Source organism: Oncorhynchus mykiss, chromosome 31 (genome assembly GCF_013265735.2).
Source record: "Oncorhynchus mykiss isolate Arlee chromosome 31, USDA_OmykA_1.1, whole genome shotgun sequence".
NCBI classification, from domain to species: Eukaryota; Metazoa; Chordata; class Actinopteri; order Salmoniformes; family Salmonidae; genus Oncorhynchus; species Oncorhynchus mykiss.
In genome coordinates, this window is record NC_050571.1 from 6,361,576 (window position 1) to 6,379,407 (window position 17,832).

General features: G+C 42.3%; 1 protein-coding gene across 1 annotated transcript in view; it reads right to left on the reverse strand.

Moving 5' to 3' along the window:
- The window catches only part of LOC110504499 (protocadherin-11 X-linked), a 306,316-nt gene that overhangs the window by 245,462 nt on the left and 43,022 nt on the right, over positions 1-17,832 (reverse strand). The gene's annotated exons all lie outside the window — the stretch shown is intronic.

Genomic DNA, 17,832 nt, shown 5'->3' on the forward strand with positions numbered 1-17,832 from the left:
TAACATCCTAATCTTACTGCAGTAGAGGGTGGTATCTAGAGAGAAGAACTGGTTTGAGCTGGTTCTTCAGCTGGTTTGAGATCTATCGCCATTATCCACCGCTAATGACTCTGTAAACACATTGATCCTTGCAGACAGTTTGAAGTGTTTGCAACCAATGTCCACGTACAACTCAGAAACGTGACAGGACTTTACAACCAGCCAAAGACAAAGCTGTTCAATGCTCTACTTCATAAAAACCTTAAAATCCATCAGTATATAGTATGTGTTGTTTGATAGATATTTAGTCATTTTTCAAGGCTACGGGACGGTACTTCAGTATCTATCCAAAACGTTTCATGTAGAACCTGTAACATGACAGGTGTAAGTTACTGCTTTACAATTCTTCTGATTCTGCTATCAAATCACCACTCAGATATCTTTAAATATATTATCTTTGACAAGAACAGTGTATTTTGCATTGGTAGAAAAAAGTACCCAATTTTAAGCTGACATAGGGGATTGTTTTAAGATGGTCATAAAATTGATAATTTAGCTACTTGATTTCGAATTTTAGGACACCTTTAGGTATAAAAAAAAATACATAATTTAAAAATGTAAAAATATATATATTGATTATGGCCTTTACTACTATAGCCCATAGAAACACAATGAATAACACATTCATAAATGGCAAAAAAGGACAGTTAAATAAATTATCATACGATATAAGGTTTTTAAGTGTCTGTCGTAAATCTAGGAGATGTAAAAAAAAAAAATCTCAGGACATATTTATATTCGTGATAGTCTCCCCTTTCCATAGAGTTCAGACGCTACAGACGTTTTACTTGAGAAGACGTCGGGACGTCTCCTGGTCTGACAGACACCGCTCTGGCTCTGTCACCTTTCACCGCAGATGCGGAAGTGCGACACTGGCGGATGTTGTGGAATGAGACTGAGAAGAACGCAAAAATATCTCTAGTTTAAACGCATGGTTTTAGGTTGTAACTTGATGCGCCGGTGTGTCAATCGATTCTAGGGGGCTTCAATGAAAATGACTCAAGTAAAAGTGAAAGTCACCCAGTAAAATACTACTTGAGTAAAAGTTGGTTTTAAATATACAGCATTAAAAGTAAATGTAATTTTTAAAATATACTGCACAAGCAGTATAAAATATACCACCCTCTACTGCAGCTTAAAAAAAGTTAAAGTATAAATCATTTTAAATTTACATTAAGCAAACCAGATGGCACCATTTTCTTGTTTATTTTCAATTTACAGATAGCCATGGACACATTCTGACGCACATTTACAAACAAAGACCAGAGGCAGTAGGGATGTTCTTCGGATAATTTATTTAACTAGGCAAGTCAGTTAAGAACACATTCTTATTTTCAATGACGGCCTAGGAACAGTGGGTTAACTGCCTTGTTCAGGGGCAGAACAACAGATTTGTACTCGGGGATTTGAACTTGCAACCTTCCGGTTACTAGTCCAACACTCTAACCACTAGGCTACCCTGCCGCCCATAAGTCCATGAACTGGACCATTTTCCTGTCCTGCTAAGCAAAATGTACCTTTGGGTGTCAGGGAAACGTAAACATTTTCCCCCCAAAAAATAGAAATAGTAAAGCAAACAACTTAGTAGTACTCTACAAAAGTAGTACTTTAAAGTATTTTTACTTCAGTACTTTTACAACACTCGTATGTTGAACCTACACACATCAAAACTATAATTTTAATAATTCTATAAAGAGTTATAAGAAAGAGCTGCTTTCTTTTCATTTTGTTTTTCAACTTAAAATCAAATTAGAAAACCATAATATCCAATTATAGTACACACCTGCATACAAAGACAAGGGGAGAAACATCAAAGGAGCAAGCAACATGACTGTGTGTATAGATGTAAAGAATGCCTCAGTCATCCCACTTCTCTTGGCTCTAATTAGTCAATGCACTGATCTAATTAAGCAAATGCCTTTGTTGAAGGCATCCAGGACTGACTGAGAAGATTGCCAGAAGCATAAGGTTAAGTGAGGTGACCTTATGAAGTCTTCATGGTTTATATTATAGCTAGACGTGCTTAGGTGCTTCATCCAATCACAGATATTGAATTATCAGATTCCCCAGAAGCAGCAGACTGTACTGTACAGTATATTTTGTCTGGCATGAAACACGTTTATCACAACACTCGAGATGATCATTCATGGTTAAATCACGTAGCTGTTTTGACACCCATTGTGATTTAGGCTAATGCTTTATATTGTAATAAGGTAAGGTAGCTGGGGGAGTAACACACTTATGGCATGGGTTAAAATAAACGGTCGGTTCTTCGAACAGGAACAAAAGTGTCCACTGACTTTAGCAGTCCTGAAGTGTTACAACTTCCTGAAAGGAAACCCAGTGTTCGTGTCCTATGGGCCCTGGTCAAAAGTAGTGTGCTTAAAGGGGAATAGGGTGCCATTTGGGACATCTGACTGAAGCACAGTTAATCCGTAGAGTGGTCAACACATTGACCAAGGGGAGGGAGGGTTTAAATTCCCAAACTGAGATGTCACTCCTGGGATCTGTTCTCACTGCAGGGGCTGGAATGTCCAGTCCTGGGTCCTGTTCTCACTGCAGGGGCTGGAATGTCCAGTCCTGGGTCCTGTTCTCAATATAGTGGCTGGAATGTCCAGTCCTGGGTCCTGTTCTCACTGCAGGGGCTGGAATTTCCAGTCCTGGGTCCTGTTCTCACTATAGGGGCTGGGATGTCCAGTCCGCTCCGCCATGCAACAGAGGGTGTCTGAGACGCGATGATTAGCACACTGGCCAGCTAATTTTAGTAGGGTTTGGAATTGGACTAATCAGGAACTAAGAGCCGGCATCCACTCTAAATCACCTTCTTTGCACGTGTATAGAGATACTTTCAGGGTGAAAAAAAGGCTGTCTGCAGCCTCCCGATTATCCTCTGGAAAAGCCTCTAATCTGGCCGAAAGTACTTAAGGAGTCAAGCAGCAAAATAAACGACACTGATTATTATCCATTTTTTCCTACTCCACCACAGTAGATAGATGAGGGAGGAGGAGGAAGAGGAGGAGAAGAAGGAGGACGAGGAGGAGGAAGAGGAGGAGGACGAGGAGGACGAGGACGAGGAAGAGGGGGTGGAAGAGGTGAGGTCGAGGAGGTGGAGGAAGAGATGGAGGAGGTAGTTGTGAGGAGGAGGAAGAGGCGAAGGGGGAGGAGGAGGAGGAGGAGGAGGAGAAGGAGAAGGAGAAGGAGAAGGAGGAGGACGAGGAAGAAGGGGTGGAAGAGGTGAGGAGGAGGATGAGGAAGAGGGGGTGGAAGATGTGAGGAGGAGGAGGAAGAGATGGAGGAGGAAGTTGTGAGGAGGAAGAGGTGAAGGGGGAGGAGGAGGAGGAGAAGGAGGAGAAGGAGGAGGACGAGGAAGAGGGGGTGGAAGAGGTGAGTAGGAGGAGGAGGAGGAAGAGATGGAGGAGGAAGTTGTGAAGAGGAGGAAGAGGCAAAGGGGGAGAAGGAGAAGGAGGAGGAGTAGAGGTGGAGGAGAAGGAGGAGGAATAGGAAGGGGTTTCGCCAGCTGGCCTGGCCCCTCCTAACCACCATCTGCTTTAACAAATGTTAAGGATGGACTAAATACCTCTGAGTCCTCTGTCCTAACCAGATTATCAGATATTCTAAGAAGGAGACTTGCCTCTTATCGTCTCCCAATCTCTTTTACAAAAGTAAATCAAGACTTGCTGTAGGGGATTACCAGGATTAGGGGCGACCACAGACAAGGTTCTCAGCTCTGTGTCTTAAAGTCGCTGCCCTTCAGCCTGTCTCCCTTCTGCTTACTAGCATCTAAAGACATGTAAAGCCTTCCATTCCGTGAATCCAGCTGGCCCATTGTTTCCTCTGTCCTTGAGTGAGTGTGGTGCCGCAGTAAATTATATTGTAGAGCGGCTGGTTAGTTAAGGAACTGGCGTCTTTTATATAGATGGTGAAATCAAAGGTAACTATTACAGTAATGAGTTAATGAGTCTTATCATCAGCACGCACTAACGTGTCCATATGAGGACAGCCTCTGTTCCAACACATTAGAGTCATCTTTAAAAGCCTTGTCCACACATGGTGTTGGGACCCCAAGCATTCGAGCAAAGACAAGACATTGCAGTCCAGAGATATATCTAACATGTGTCCATGTTGTGTCGACCACCCAACCGTCACAGAGTATTAACCAATGAGGAGAGGACTTTGTGGTAAAAGAAGACGAAGGCCTAGAGGCCGCTACGTAAAAGCTTAAGAAAGAGCAGTGATACTTGCAAGAGCAGTGTGTGGGTTTCTTCTGGTTTTTTCCCTGTTTTGAGCAGAGCTGCCAACTCTCACGTATTGGCTGTGAGACACATGCATTCGACCCTGTTCTCAGGCTCTCAAAAACTCTATCATTCTCCTGTCTTGCCACAGCCCTGTGAACCACTGCACATTGAAGTGTTATGATTGGTCTAGTTATGTAAGGGATCAAGGGGATTGGATGCGTGTTTTAATGAAACGCCCCTCAAGATTTGAGTGGAGCTGAATGGAAAGCGAGAAGGTTCTCCGCGGAGTTTATTAAACTGTAAAAAGAGTAGCACGGTAGCTCTGTTTTATGTACTATGTTGTCAACAAAATTAGGTGGATTTTTCTCCAGTCCGTATTGCTGCCTTTTGACAGCACGTTCTAAAGCCGGTATCAGCAACAACACACCAAGGTTGTTGTTATTCCCCTCACTGATTTTATTATTCCACTTATTCCCAATTTTGCCAGTGTAATCATATATTTGAAATCTGACATGCCTTCTTGTGTCTTTGAAAATGCATTATGTGGAGGTGTTGCATTCTTTCATTAATTAACAGTTTTAAATTAAGTCCGAAAAATAAGCATTGGCTAAGAAATTCTTCAGGAATCAAATGTTATTTTTTTAGTACATTTTAGTAATAGTGCACATGCTAGGCAACTCATAAATGTGTCATGTGTTGTTTGTGTAGAGGAAGACGAGGTCAATGATCTTCAACTAGTAGGCATTAACCACCTGAATATTGATATTCATTAGATTTTCTTGAAGGTTGAGAAATGAATTGCTAGAACAAGAACAGCCGGACGTTGGGAAACACAGCTCAGGGGTGGCCAACCCTTCTAGAGAGAACAGCCAGACGTTGGAAAACATAGCTCAGGGGTGGCCAACCCTCCTAGAGAGAACAGCCAGATGTTGGGAAACATAGCTCAGGGGTGGCCAACCCTCCTAGAGAGAACAGCCAGACGTTGGAAAACATAGCTCAGGGGTGGCCAACCCTCCTAGAGAGAACAGCCAGACGTTGGGAAACATAGCTCAGGGGTGGCCAACCCTCCTAGAGAGAACAGCCAGACGTTGGGAAACATAGCTCAGGGGTGGCCAACCCTCCTAGAGAGAACAGCCAGACGTTGGGAAACATAGCTCAGGGGTGGCCAACCCTCCTAGAGAGAACAGCCAGACGTTGGGAAACATAGCTCAGTGGTGGCCAACCCTCCTAGAGAGAACAGCCAGACGTTGGGAAACATAGTTCAGGGGTGGCCAACCCTCCTAGAGAGAACAGCCAGACGTTGGGAAACACAGCTCAGGGGTGGCCAACCCTCCTAGAGAGAACAGCTAGAAGTTGGGAAACATAGCTCAGGGGTGGCCAACCCTCCTAGAGAGAACAGCCAGACGTTGGGAAACACAGCTCAGGGGTGGCCAACCCTCCTAGAGAGAACAGCCAGACGTTGGGAAACACAGCTCAGGGGTGGCCAACCCTCGTAGAGAGAACAGCCAGACGTTGGGAAACATAGCTCAGGGGTGGCCAACCCTCCTAGAGAGAACAGCCAGACGTTGGGAAACATAGCTCAGGGGTGGCCAACCCTCCTAGAGAGAACAGCCAGACATTGGGAAACATAGCTCAGGGGTGGCCAAACCTCCTAGAGAGAACAGCCAGACGTTGGGAAACATAGCTCAGGGGTGGCCAACCCTCCTAGAGAGAACAGCCAGACGTTGGGAAACACAGCTCAGGGGTGGCCAACCCTCCTAGAGAGAACAGCCAGACGTTGGGAAACACAGCTCAGGGGTGGCCAACCCTCGTAGAGAGAACAGCCAGACGTTGGGAAACATAGCTCAGGGGTGGCCAACCCTCCTAGAGAGAACAGCCAGACGTTGGGAAACATAGCTCAGGGGTGGCCAACCCTCCTAGAGAGAACAGCCAGACATTGGGAAACATAGCTCAGGGGTGGCCAAACCTCCTAGAGAGAACAGCCAGACGTTGGGAAACATAGCTCAGGGGTGGCCAACCCTCCTAGAGAGAACAGCCAGACGTTGGGAAACATAGCTCAGGGGTGGCCAACCCTCCTAGAGAGAACAGCCAGACGTTGGGAAACACAGCTCAGGGGTGGCCAACCCTCCTAGAGAGAACAGCCAGACGTTGGGAAACACAGCTCAGGGGTGGCCAACCCTCCTAGAGAGAACAGCCAGACGTTGGGAAACATAGCTCAGGGGTGGCCAACCCTCCTAGAGAGAACAGCCAGACGTTGGGAAGCATAGCTCAGGGGTGGCCAACCCTCCTAGAGAGAACAGCCAGACGTTGGGAAACATAGCTCAGGGGTGGCCAACCCTCCTAGAGAGAACAGCCAGACGTTGGGAAACATAGCTCAGGGGTGGCCAACCCTCCTAGAGAGAACAGCCAGACGTTGGGAAACATAGCTCAGGGGTGGCCAACCCTCCTAGAGAGAACAGCCAGACGTTGGGAAACATAGCTCAGGGGTGGCCAACCCTCCTAGAGAGAACAGCCAGACGTTGGGAAACATAGCTCAGGGGTGGCCAACCCTCCTAGAGAGAACAGCCAGACATTGGGAAACACAGCTCAGGGGTGGCCAACCCTCCTAGAGAGAACAGCCAGACGTTGGGAAACACAGCTCAGGGGTGGCCAACCCTCCTAGAGAGAACAGCCAGACGTTGGGAAACATAGCTCAGGGGTGGCCAACCCTCCTAGAGAGAACAGCCAGACGTTGGGAAACGAGAGAGAGAGCAGGATTTTCTTCCAGCCCTATTTTAAAGAGAGTTCACCCAAATTACAAAATACTAAATGTTTTATGTCCTTACCTTGAAATCAGTCTATGGACAAGGAGACTATGATCGGGTTACCAACTGGCTTAAAACATGAATATTTCCTGTGCAGTGTCTTGGTATAGTGGTAACACTCCCTGGAACATGTCCCATACATCTTTCCACCTGAGAACCGGGACCAATCCCTGCTTCTGACTTTCCACCTGAGAACCGGGATCAATCCCTGATTCCTACCTTCCAACTGTTTCTAGCATTAGCATGCCTCCCTACAGTATTTAATTACTGTCTGATTAAAGTGTCAAACTGCTGAAAAAAACATATGTAGAAAAAAATATTAGCTTACTTAAAATGTCATCCCCCCCACAAATCTCAAAGTATCAAAGTCACCCAATATTGAGTGTTCATTTAATGTTCAAAGCATACTGAAAACACCTGACCTGTGTTTTTTAATTAAAACAAAATTCCACGCAGGTTATATGCCTAAGCCATGTCAAAATATGTAGAATTGCAGGAAATGTGTTTTAAAACGATACAGTTTTCCTTCCCTCTAGGGGTTGTGCTAGGAGGGAGGAAACAGAATTCACATAGCAAATCAAACTCCAAGCTTTCTTCAAAAGCTGGCAGCACTGTTAGAGACTTCAGGACACTGTCTGCATGATAGATTGCTGACAGATTTCCCAGTGTACACCACTTCAAAGAGGATAAAATGAAGCAAGAGTTTCAACGTAAACAACCCTGAGCAGCTCTTTTGCTCTGACATTCCTTTGGATTCAGATTATTGTGGGCTACAGTACCAGCCACCTGGCAGTTAACATGTGGCACAAAGCACAAAAAAAACATTGTCCATAAAAAAAGCTCTCTAAATAAAATGTCGTGTTCCTCTTTTTCCTATAAACATGTATGTCTGAAACAATTCCCTGTTGAAGATGAATCATGTTAAATGCGTTTACGTAGAACATGGTTTCCTGTATTCAAAGGAAAATCTGGTAAATCTTGTTTATCCGTATGACAACCTGAAATGACAAACATTGAGAAAAAGCAATCTAGGACTGACAAATTAGATTAAACCTTACAGCACCTCGGATGAGGTTACAGTGCACTGCGTTCTAGGCTTACAGATATTAAGGCATTCCCCAAAATGGCACAAGATACACATGTGTAACAAGAACACAATAACATAAATAAATCGTTGTTTCAAAAATAATTTCTATGTAGTTCTCTTCGAGATAATAACATCACTGGTAAATGAATAAACCAAGACTTCCTACAATCCTTCCCACACACCAAAAGAACCATCTCATAAGAGTAATCATTATACACACCCAACATACCCTGCAGTGCCCTATATGTCTGCTTTAGATAATGATCAAACATGGAACAAACTGTTGTAACAGAAATCAATGCTGCTCTGATTCCTAACCATGGAAACACCTCATTTAATCGACAGAATTGTTTTTAATGAAAACAACAATCTCGGTTGTAGAAAACACTCCACGTCTCAGAGAGGGAGCGAGAGGAAACACACTCCTCTCTGTCTTCACCACTGATTTGATTGTTGTACACACACAAAAGGTAAGACGGCTGAAGCAATGGGGATGATTGAATTATTCAGTTTGGCAGAGATTTCGTAGCAATTGTGTGGAGTGCCTTGAGTGGAGAGAGAGAGAGCGAAAGAGAGAGAGAGCGAAAGAGAGCGAAAGAGAGCGAAAGAGAGAGAAAGAGAGAGAGACAGAGAGAGACAGAGACAGAGAGAGACAGAGAGAGAGAGAGAGAGAGAGAGAGAGAGAGAGAGAGAGAGAGAGAGAGAGAGAGAACGAGAGAGAGAGAGAGAGAGAGAGAGAGAGAGAGCTTCCTCCTGTTTCCGGCTCCATTAGACAGCCACATGCATAAATAGCCCACTACAGACCGTCATTAGTGATGCAGCTATATAGCCTGAGCACATCATTCTCAAGATCACAGTTACCACTCTGCTAATTTTCTCTATGCTCCTGACACCCTTAGAACAATGAAAGCTTTATGAGCAGAACAAAAAAAAAAAACAGAAAGAGATTTACATTCACTACATCCAACTAACTATGTGTTGATGAAAAGCTGAGAAAAATGAGAAATTCAAGAAAACAAAGATAATTATCTACAAGTGTAATTGGGTTGAAAACTCTTTAAAATCGAAGAAAACTTGAAGCTGAGCCAGGGCTGGACTGCAAACTATCCCTAGCCAGATGGACCGCTGACAGACAACACAATCTCATAGAAGATTATATGGGTCAATGTTAGTGTAAATAAATATTGGTTTTGGCTATTTATAGCAGCATCTCACTAACGTAATACTGATTTATGTGACTGATAATCAAATCAAATCAAAACTTCACACACGTTGAATACAACAAGTGCACTTAAAAAACAACAATTAAATTTAAAATATATATTTTTTACTAAATAAACTAAAGTAGAAATAAGTTACACAATAAAATAACAATAACGAGGCTATATACAGGGGGTACCGGTACTGAGTCGATGTGCGGGGGTACAGGCCATTGGATTCATTGTTCAGCAGTCTTATGGCTTGGGGGTAGAAATTGTTAAGGAGCCATTTGGTATTAGACTTGGCGCTCCAGTACCGCTAGCCGTGCAGTAGCAGAGAGAACAGTCTATGACTTGGGTGGCTGCAGTCTTTGACAATGGTTTGGGCCTTCCTCTGACACTGCCTAGTACATAGGTCTTGGATGGCAGGAGGCTTGGCCCCAGTGATGTACTGGGCCGTACACATTACCCTCTGTAGTGCCTTACGGTCAGAGGCCGAGTAGTTGCCATACCAAGCGGTGATGCAACTGGTCAGGATGCTGTCAATGGTGAAGCTATAAAACGTTTAGAGGATCTGCAATAGAGATGGTATAATTTGTGGATCTGTTGGGGCCAATTGGGAATTGGAAGTGGATGATGTTGTTGATGTGAGCCATGACTAGCCTTTCAAAGCACTTCATGGCTACAGACGGTAGTGATTTAGGCAGGTTACCTTGGTGTTCTTGGGCACAGGGACTATGGTGGTCTGCTTTAAACATGTTGGTATAACATACTTGGTCAGGGAGAGGTTGAAAATGTCAAATGTGTCACTGTTGGTTCGCGCATGCTCTGAGTACACGTCCTGGTAATTGGTGAATGTTGACCTGTTTATTAAAGGTCTTACTCACATTGGCTACGGAGAGTGTGATCACACAGTTGTCACCAATGCACTTACTGATGAAGCCGGTGTATGAGGTAGTATACTCCTCAATGCCATCGGGTGAAACCCAGAACATATTCCAGTCTGTGCTAGCAAAACAGTCCTATGGCTTAGCATCTGCATCACCTGACCATTTCCGTATTGAGCGAGTGATACTTCCTGCTTTAGTTTTTGCTTAGGGCGGCAAGTAGCCTAGTGGTTAGAGCATTGGTCCATTAACCAAAAGGTTGCTGGATAAAATCCCAGAGCTGACAAGGTAAAAATCTGCAATTCTGCTCCTGAACAAGGCAGTTAACCCACTGTTCCCTGGTAGGCTGTCGTTGTAAATAAGAATTTGTTCTTAACTGACTTGCCAACTAGGTTAAATTTAAAAAAAGTTATCCAGGGGAAAGAATTATGGTCAGATTACGGGACATTACAAGGCTGCTTCCTACCGTTCTACGACAGATGCCGAAGCTGACGCTGTCGTAGTCCATGTGGGGTCAAACGACATTCGGGAACAGCTAAAAATTTAATTTTAAAGAACTGAAAGGATTCAAAAAGCGGCCAGTTATTTCAGGTCATTGGACCGCGGGTGTAAAAGATTCAGTAGGCTACTGGCAATACCTTGTTAAAATATTACTGTAGCTCTGTTGGAATAACTTTTCTAGATAACTTTACAATTGTTTGCTTGCAGAGGACTACAGGGGCAAGAGGTAGTTACTCTTAGCAAACAAGTAGAAAGTTACACAAGCTACTGGGGACCTACTTTGGGGAATCCACACCCATCTACTTTTTCTTTCTCACTACCCCAGTGGTGGATCTGGTGGAAGTGTTGCCGCTGGCTCTCCATAGCCGATTGGCTGGCACTCTGCAGGGTTCCCTCCCTGAAGGGATCTCCCCCTTCCCTGGAGAATGGAGTTAGTAGGATGTTCCTGGATTACTTGGGGGATGTTCCTGTTCTTAATCCTACCAACCAGCCAAGTCAAAAAACTTCCACGGTGAGGAGACTCTGGCAATGGGGGCATCCTGTCTCGGAGCTCTACAGAGAATTCCTCTGACCTCATGGATTAGTTTTTGCTCTAACATGCACTGTCAACTGTGGGACCTTATATAGACAGGTGTGTGCCTTTCCAAATCATATCCAATCAATTGAATTTGCCACAGGTGGACTCAATGTTAAGTCTTATAGCAAAGGTTCTGAATATTTATGTAAATAAGGTATTTTTTTGTTTTTTATTTGTAATACATTTGCAAACATTTCTAAAAAGCTGTTTTTGCTTTGTCATAATGGGGTATTGTATGTAGAGAAAAAATAACAGAAAAAATATATAATTCAATCGTATTTAGAATAATGCTGTAATGTAAGAATGTTGAAAAATGAAGGGGTCTGAATACCTTCTGAATGCACTGTATGTATGTTTGTTTTATATACCTTAAGGGGTCCTACAATTCTAAATCAAATAGCTAAATAATCCATGGTATGACCATCTTAAAACAATCCCATATGTTAGCGTAACAGAAACCCTTTTATCCCCTGTCAAGACAAAACTGAACATTTCATTATTAAATACTAACGCCACGAAACATAAGAAAGCCAAGGAATTACCATGCAATGTTACACAACCATTCAAAGTTTGGGGTCACGTAGAAATGTCCTCGTTTATTAAAGAAAAGCACATTTTTTTTGCCCATTAAAATAACTTCAAATTGATCAGAAATACAGTGTAGACATTGTTCATGTTGTAAATGACTATTGTAGCTGGAAACAGCTGATTTTTTATGGAATATCTACATAGGCCCATTATCAGCAATCATCAGTCCTGTGTTCCAATGGCACCTTGTGTTAGCTAATCCAAGTGTATCATTTTAAAAGGCTAATTGGTAATTTGAAAACCCTTTTTCAATTAAGTTAGGACAGCTGAAAACTTTTGTCCTGATTAAAGAAGCAATAAAACTGGCCTTCTTTAGACTAGTTGAGAATCTAGAGCATCAGCTTTTGTGGGTTCGATTACAGGCTCAAATGGCCAGAAACATAGGACTTTCTTCTAAAACGCGTCAGTCTATACTTGTTCTGAGAAATGAAGGCTATTCCATGTGAGAAATTGCCAAGAAACTGAAGATCTCGTACAACACTGTGTACTACTCCCTTCACAGAACAGCACAAACTGGCACTAACCAGAATAGAAAGAGGAGTGGGAGGCCCCGGTGCACAACTGAGCAAGACGAGAAGTAGATTAGAGTGTCTAGTTTGAGAAACAGACGCCTCACACGTCCTAAGCTGGCAGCTTCATTAAATAGTACCCGCAAAACACCAGTCTCAACATCAACAGTGAAGAGGCGAGTCTGGGATGCTGGACTTCTAGGCAGAGATGCAAAGAAAAAGCCATATCTCAGACTGGCCAATAAAAATAAAAGATTAAGATGGGCAAAAGAACACAGACGCTCTGCCTAGAAGGCCAGCATCCTGGAGTCACCTCTTCACTGTTGACGTTGAGACTGGTGTTTTGCGGGTACTATTTAATGAAGCTGCCAGTTTAGGACTTGTGAGGCGTCTGTTTCTCAAACTAGACACTCTAATGTACTTGTCCTCTTGCTCAGTTGTGCACCGGGGCCTCCTACTCCTCTATCTTGTCTGGTTAGAGACAGTTTGCGCTGTTCTGTGAAGGGAGTACTGTAGTACATAGCATGGGATGAGATCTTCAGTTTCTTGGCAATTTCTCGCATGGATTAGCCTTCATTTCTCAGAACAAGAATAGACTGACGAGTTTCAGAAGAAAGTCTTTGTTTCTGGCCATTTTGAGCCTGTAATTGAACCCACAAATGTTAATGCTTGAGATACTCACCTAGTCTAAAGAAGGCCAGTTTTATTGCTTATTAATCAGAACAACAGTTTTCAGCTGTACGAACATAATTCCAAAAGGGTTTTCTAATATCGATTAGCCTTTAAAATGATACACTTGGATTAGCTAACACAATGTGCCATTGGAACACAGGAGTGATGGTTGCTGATAATGGGCCTACACCTATGTAGATATTTCATTAAAAATAAGCTGTTTCCAGCTACAATAGTCATTTACAACATTAACAATGTCTACACTGTATTTCTGATCAATTTTATTTTATTTTTAATGGTCAATTTTTTTTGTTTTTCTTTCAAAAACAATTCCATTTCTAAGTGACCCCAAACTTTTGAACGGTAGTGTAGGTTTGCACCAGTTGTGTTAGTTCTCATTGAGAAGCTAGCATTTAGCCAGTGATTTTCCAGGTTTACATTAAGCTATTTATAGTAGTTTGACATTTGCATACCCTCTCTCTGTGAGGATGTGCATAGTCTACTGTAGTGATCCTCTTTTCACCAAGGACGTACTTCCCTCAAGGGAATTGATTAGCTTCACAGTTTTTGAAATATGAAGTAACTTTGATAAGCAATTAAATAGTTTATTTTGCTTCTGTGTTTCATGTGTTTCTTTAGCCTTTCAAGTGCACTGTTAGATTTAAAACCTACCACGAGGCATAGTTAAGCTCTCTGGTTGGGTTCATAGTTAAGATCTCTGGTTGGGTTCATAGTTAAGATCTCTGGTTGGGTTCATAGTTAAGATCTCTGGTTGGGTTCATAGTTAAGATCTCTGGTTGGGTTCATAGTTTAGATCTCTGGTTGGGTTCATAGTTAAGATCTCTGGTTGGGTTCATAGTTTAGATCTCTGGTTAGGTTCAAAGTTTAGATCTCTGGTTGGGTTCATAGTTTAGATCTCTGGTTGGGTTCATCGTTAAGATCTCTGGTTGGGTTCATCGTTTAGATCTCTGGTTGGGTTCATAGTTAAGATCTCTGGTTGGGTTCATAGTTAAGCTCTCTGGTTGGGTTCATAGTTTAGATCTCTGGTTGGGTTCATAGTTAAGCTCTCTGGTTGGATTCATAGTTAAGATCTCTGGTTGGGTTCATAGTTAAGCTCTCTGGTTGGATTCATAGATCTCTGGTTGGGTTCATAGTTAAGCTCTCTGGTTAGGTTCATAGTTAAGATCTCTGGTTGGGTTCATAGTTTAGATCTCTGGTTGGGTTCATAGTTAAGCTCTCTGGTTGGATTCATAGTTAAGATCTCTGGTTGGGTTCATAGTTAAGATCTCTGGTTGGGTTCATAGTTAAGATCTCTGGTTGGGTTCATAGTTAAGATCTCTGGTTGGGTTCATCGTTTAGATCTCTGGTTGGGTTCATAGTTAAGATCTCTGGTTGGGTTCATAGTTTAGATCTCTGGTTAGGTTCAAAGTTTAGATCTCTGGTTGGGTTCATAGTTTAGATCTCTGGTTGGGTTCATCGTTAAGATCTCTGGTTGGGTTCATCGTTTAGATCTCTGGTTGGGTTCATAGTTAAGATCTCTGGTTGGGTTCATAGTTAAGCTCTCTGGTTGGGTTCATAGTTTAGATCTCTGGTTGGGTTCATAGTTAAGCTCTCTGGTTGGATTCATAGTTAAGATCTCTGGTTGGGTTCATAGTTAAGCTCTCTGGTTGGATTCATAGTTAAGATCTCTGGTTGAGTTCATAGTTAAGCTCTCTGGTTGGATTCATAGATCTCTGGTTGGGTTCATAGTTAAGCTCTCTGGTTAGGTTCATAGTTAAGATCTCTGGTTGGGTTCATAGTTTAGATCTCTGGTTGGGTTCATAGTTAAGCTCTCTGGTTGGATTCATAGTTAAGATCTCTGGTTGGGTTCATAGTTAAGCTCTCTGGTTAGGTTCATAGTTAAGATCTCTGGTTGGGTTCATCGTTTAGATCTCTGGTTGGGTTCATCGTTTAGATCTCTGGTTGGGTTCATCGTTTAGATCTCTGGTTGGGTTCATCGTTTAGATCTCTGGTTGGGTTCATAGTTAAGCTCTCTGGTTAGGTTCATAGTTAAGATCTCTGGTTGGGTTCATCGTTTAGATCTCTGGTTGGGTTCATCGTTTAGATCTCTGGTTGGGTTCATCGTTTAGATCTCTGGTTGGGTTCATCGTTTAGATCTCTGGTTGGGTTCATCGTTTAGATCTCTGGTTGGGTTCATAGTTTAGATCTCTGGTTGGGTTCATAGTTTAGATCTCTGGTTGGGTTCATAGTTTAGATCTCTGGTTGGGTTCATAGTTAAGCTCTCTGGTTGGATTCATAGTTAAGATCTCTGGTTGGGTTCATAGTTAAGCTCTCTGGTTAGGTTCATAGTTAAGATCTCTGGTTGGGTTCATCGTTTAGATCTCTGGTTGGGTTCATCGTTTAGATCTCTGGTTGGGTTCATCGTTTAGATCTCTGGTTGGGTTCATCGTTTAGATCTCTGGTTGGGTTCATAGTTAAGCTCTCTGGTTAGGTTCATAGTTAAGATCTCTGGTTGGGTTCATCGTTTAGATCTCTGGTTGGGTTCATCGTTTAGATCTCTGGTTGGGTTCATCGTTTAGATCTCTGGTTGGGTTCATTGTTTAGATCGCTGGTTGGGTTCATAGTTAAGCTCTCTGGTTAGGTTCATAGTTAAGATCTCTGGTTGGGTTCATCGTTTAGATCTCTGGTTGGGTTCATCGTTTAGATCTCTGGTTGGGTTCATCGTTTAGATCTCTGGTTGGGTTCATCGTTTAGATCTCTGGTTGGGTTCATAGTTTAGATCTCTGGTTGGGTTCATAGTTTAGATCTCTGGTTGGGTTCATAGTTAAGCTCTCTGGTTGGATTCATAGTTAAGATCTCTGGTTGGGTTCATAGTAAAGCTCTCTGGTTAGGTTCATAGTTAAGATCTCTGGTTGGGTTCATCGTTTAGATCTCTGGTTGGGTTCATCGTTTAGATCTCTGGTTGGGTTCATCGTTTAGATCTCTGGTTGGGTTCATAGTTAAGATCTATGGTTGGCTTCATAGTTAAGCTCTCTGGTTGGGTTCATAGTTTAGATCTCTGGTTTGGTTCATAGTTAAGCTCTCTGGTTGGATTCATGGTTAAGATCTCTGGTTGGGTTCATAGTTAAGATCTCTGGTTGGGTTCATAGTTAAGATCTCTGGTTGGGTTCATAGTTAAGATCTCTGGTTGGGTTCATCGTTTAGATCTCTGGTTGGGTTCATAGTTAAGATCTCTGGTTGGGTTCATAGTTAAGAAGTCTGATTGTGTTCATACCTTCAAATACCTACAATGAGGTATAATTTAGAACTCTGGTTGGGTTCATGCCTTTAAATACAGACAATGAGGTATAGTTAAGAGCTCTGGTTGGGTTCATAGTTAAGCTCTCTGTTTGGGTTCATAGTTAAGATCTCTGGTTGGGTTCATCGTTTAGATCTCTAGTTGTGTTCATTGTTAAGACGTCTGATTGTGTTCATCGTTTAGATCTCTTGTTTGGTTCATAGTTTAGATCTCTGGTTGGGTTCATCGTTTAGATCTCTGGTTGGGTTCATCGTTTAGATCTCTGGTTGGGTTCATCGTTTAGATCTCTGGTTGGGTTCATAGTTTAGATCTCTGGTTGGGTTCATAGTTTAGATCTCTGGTTGGGTTCATAGTTTAGATCTCTGGTTGGGTTCATGTTTAAGAAGTCTGATTGTGTTCGTACCTTCAAATACCTACAACGAGGAATAATTTAGAACTCTGGTTGGGTTCATTCCTTTAAAAACAGACAATGAGGTATAGTTAAGAGCTCTGGTTGTGTTTATTGTTAAGAGCTCTGATTGTGTTCATTGTTAAGAGCTCTGATTGTGTTCATTGTTAAGAGCTCTGGTTGTGTTCATGCCTTGCAATTTAATTGGATTCTAACAGTATGATGTTATGGCAAACTATAACAGACAACATGGGATTCCTTATATATACAGTATATATATATTTGAATATTCTTACATAGTTATACTGTAGATATGCACTTCAAAAGTCCTGTTTGTAGAATATTTCCATCCTAACGTCTATTTAAAACTGTTCCTGATGAAAGATGGATATCTAAACGGTTTCATCATTTCTTCTCTGTTGTCGAGTTGTGCAGTTACAAGAAAAACAACAACGCTTCATATTTTTTGCAATTCTTTCCGTCAGGCTGAACTGATGAGCCAATTATTATTGTTTGTCCAACTAACCAATCCAGCAACACAGCATTTGTGAAGGGCATGGCCCGTCGTTGACCTAGACAGTACAATGTAGAATGACAATCTTACAAAAAAATTACAAATCACCAAATAGATAATTTTGAGGTAATTTTTAGTCTTAATGGGCTTCTGTTATAAGTAGAGGAAATGCAGGGAAGCTGAATAGACAGTATAATATAATGAAGGAAGGACAGACAGACAGTATAATATAATGAAGGAAGGACAGACAGACGGTATAATATAATGAAGGAAGGACAGACAGACAGTATAATATAATGAAGGAAGGACAGACAGACAGACAGTATAATATAAAGAAGGACAGACAGACAGACAGACAGACAGACAGACAGACAGACAGACAGACAGACAGACAGACAGACAGACAGACAGTATAATATAAAGAAGGAAGGACAGACAGACAGACGGTATAATATAAAGGAAGGACAGACAGACAGTATAATATAATGAAGGAAGGACAGACAGACAGTATAATATAAAGAATGAACGACAGAC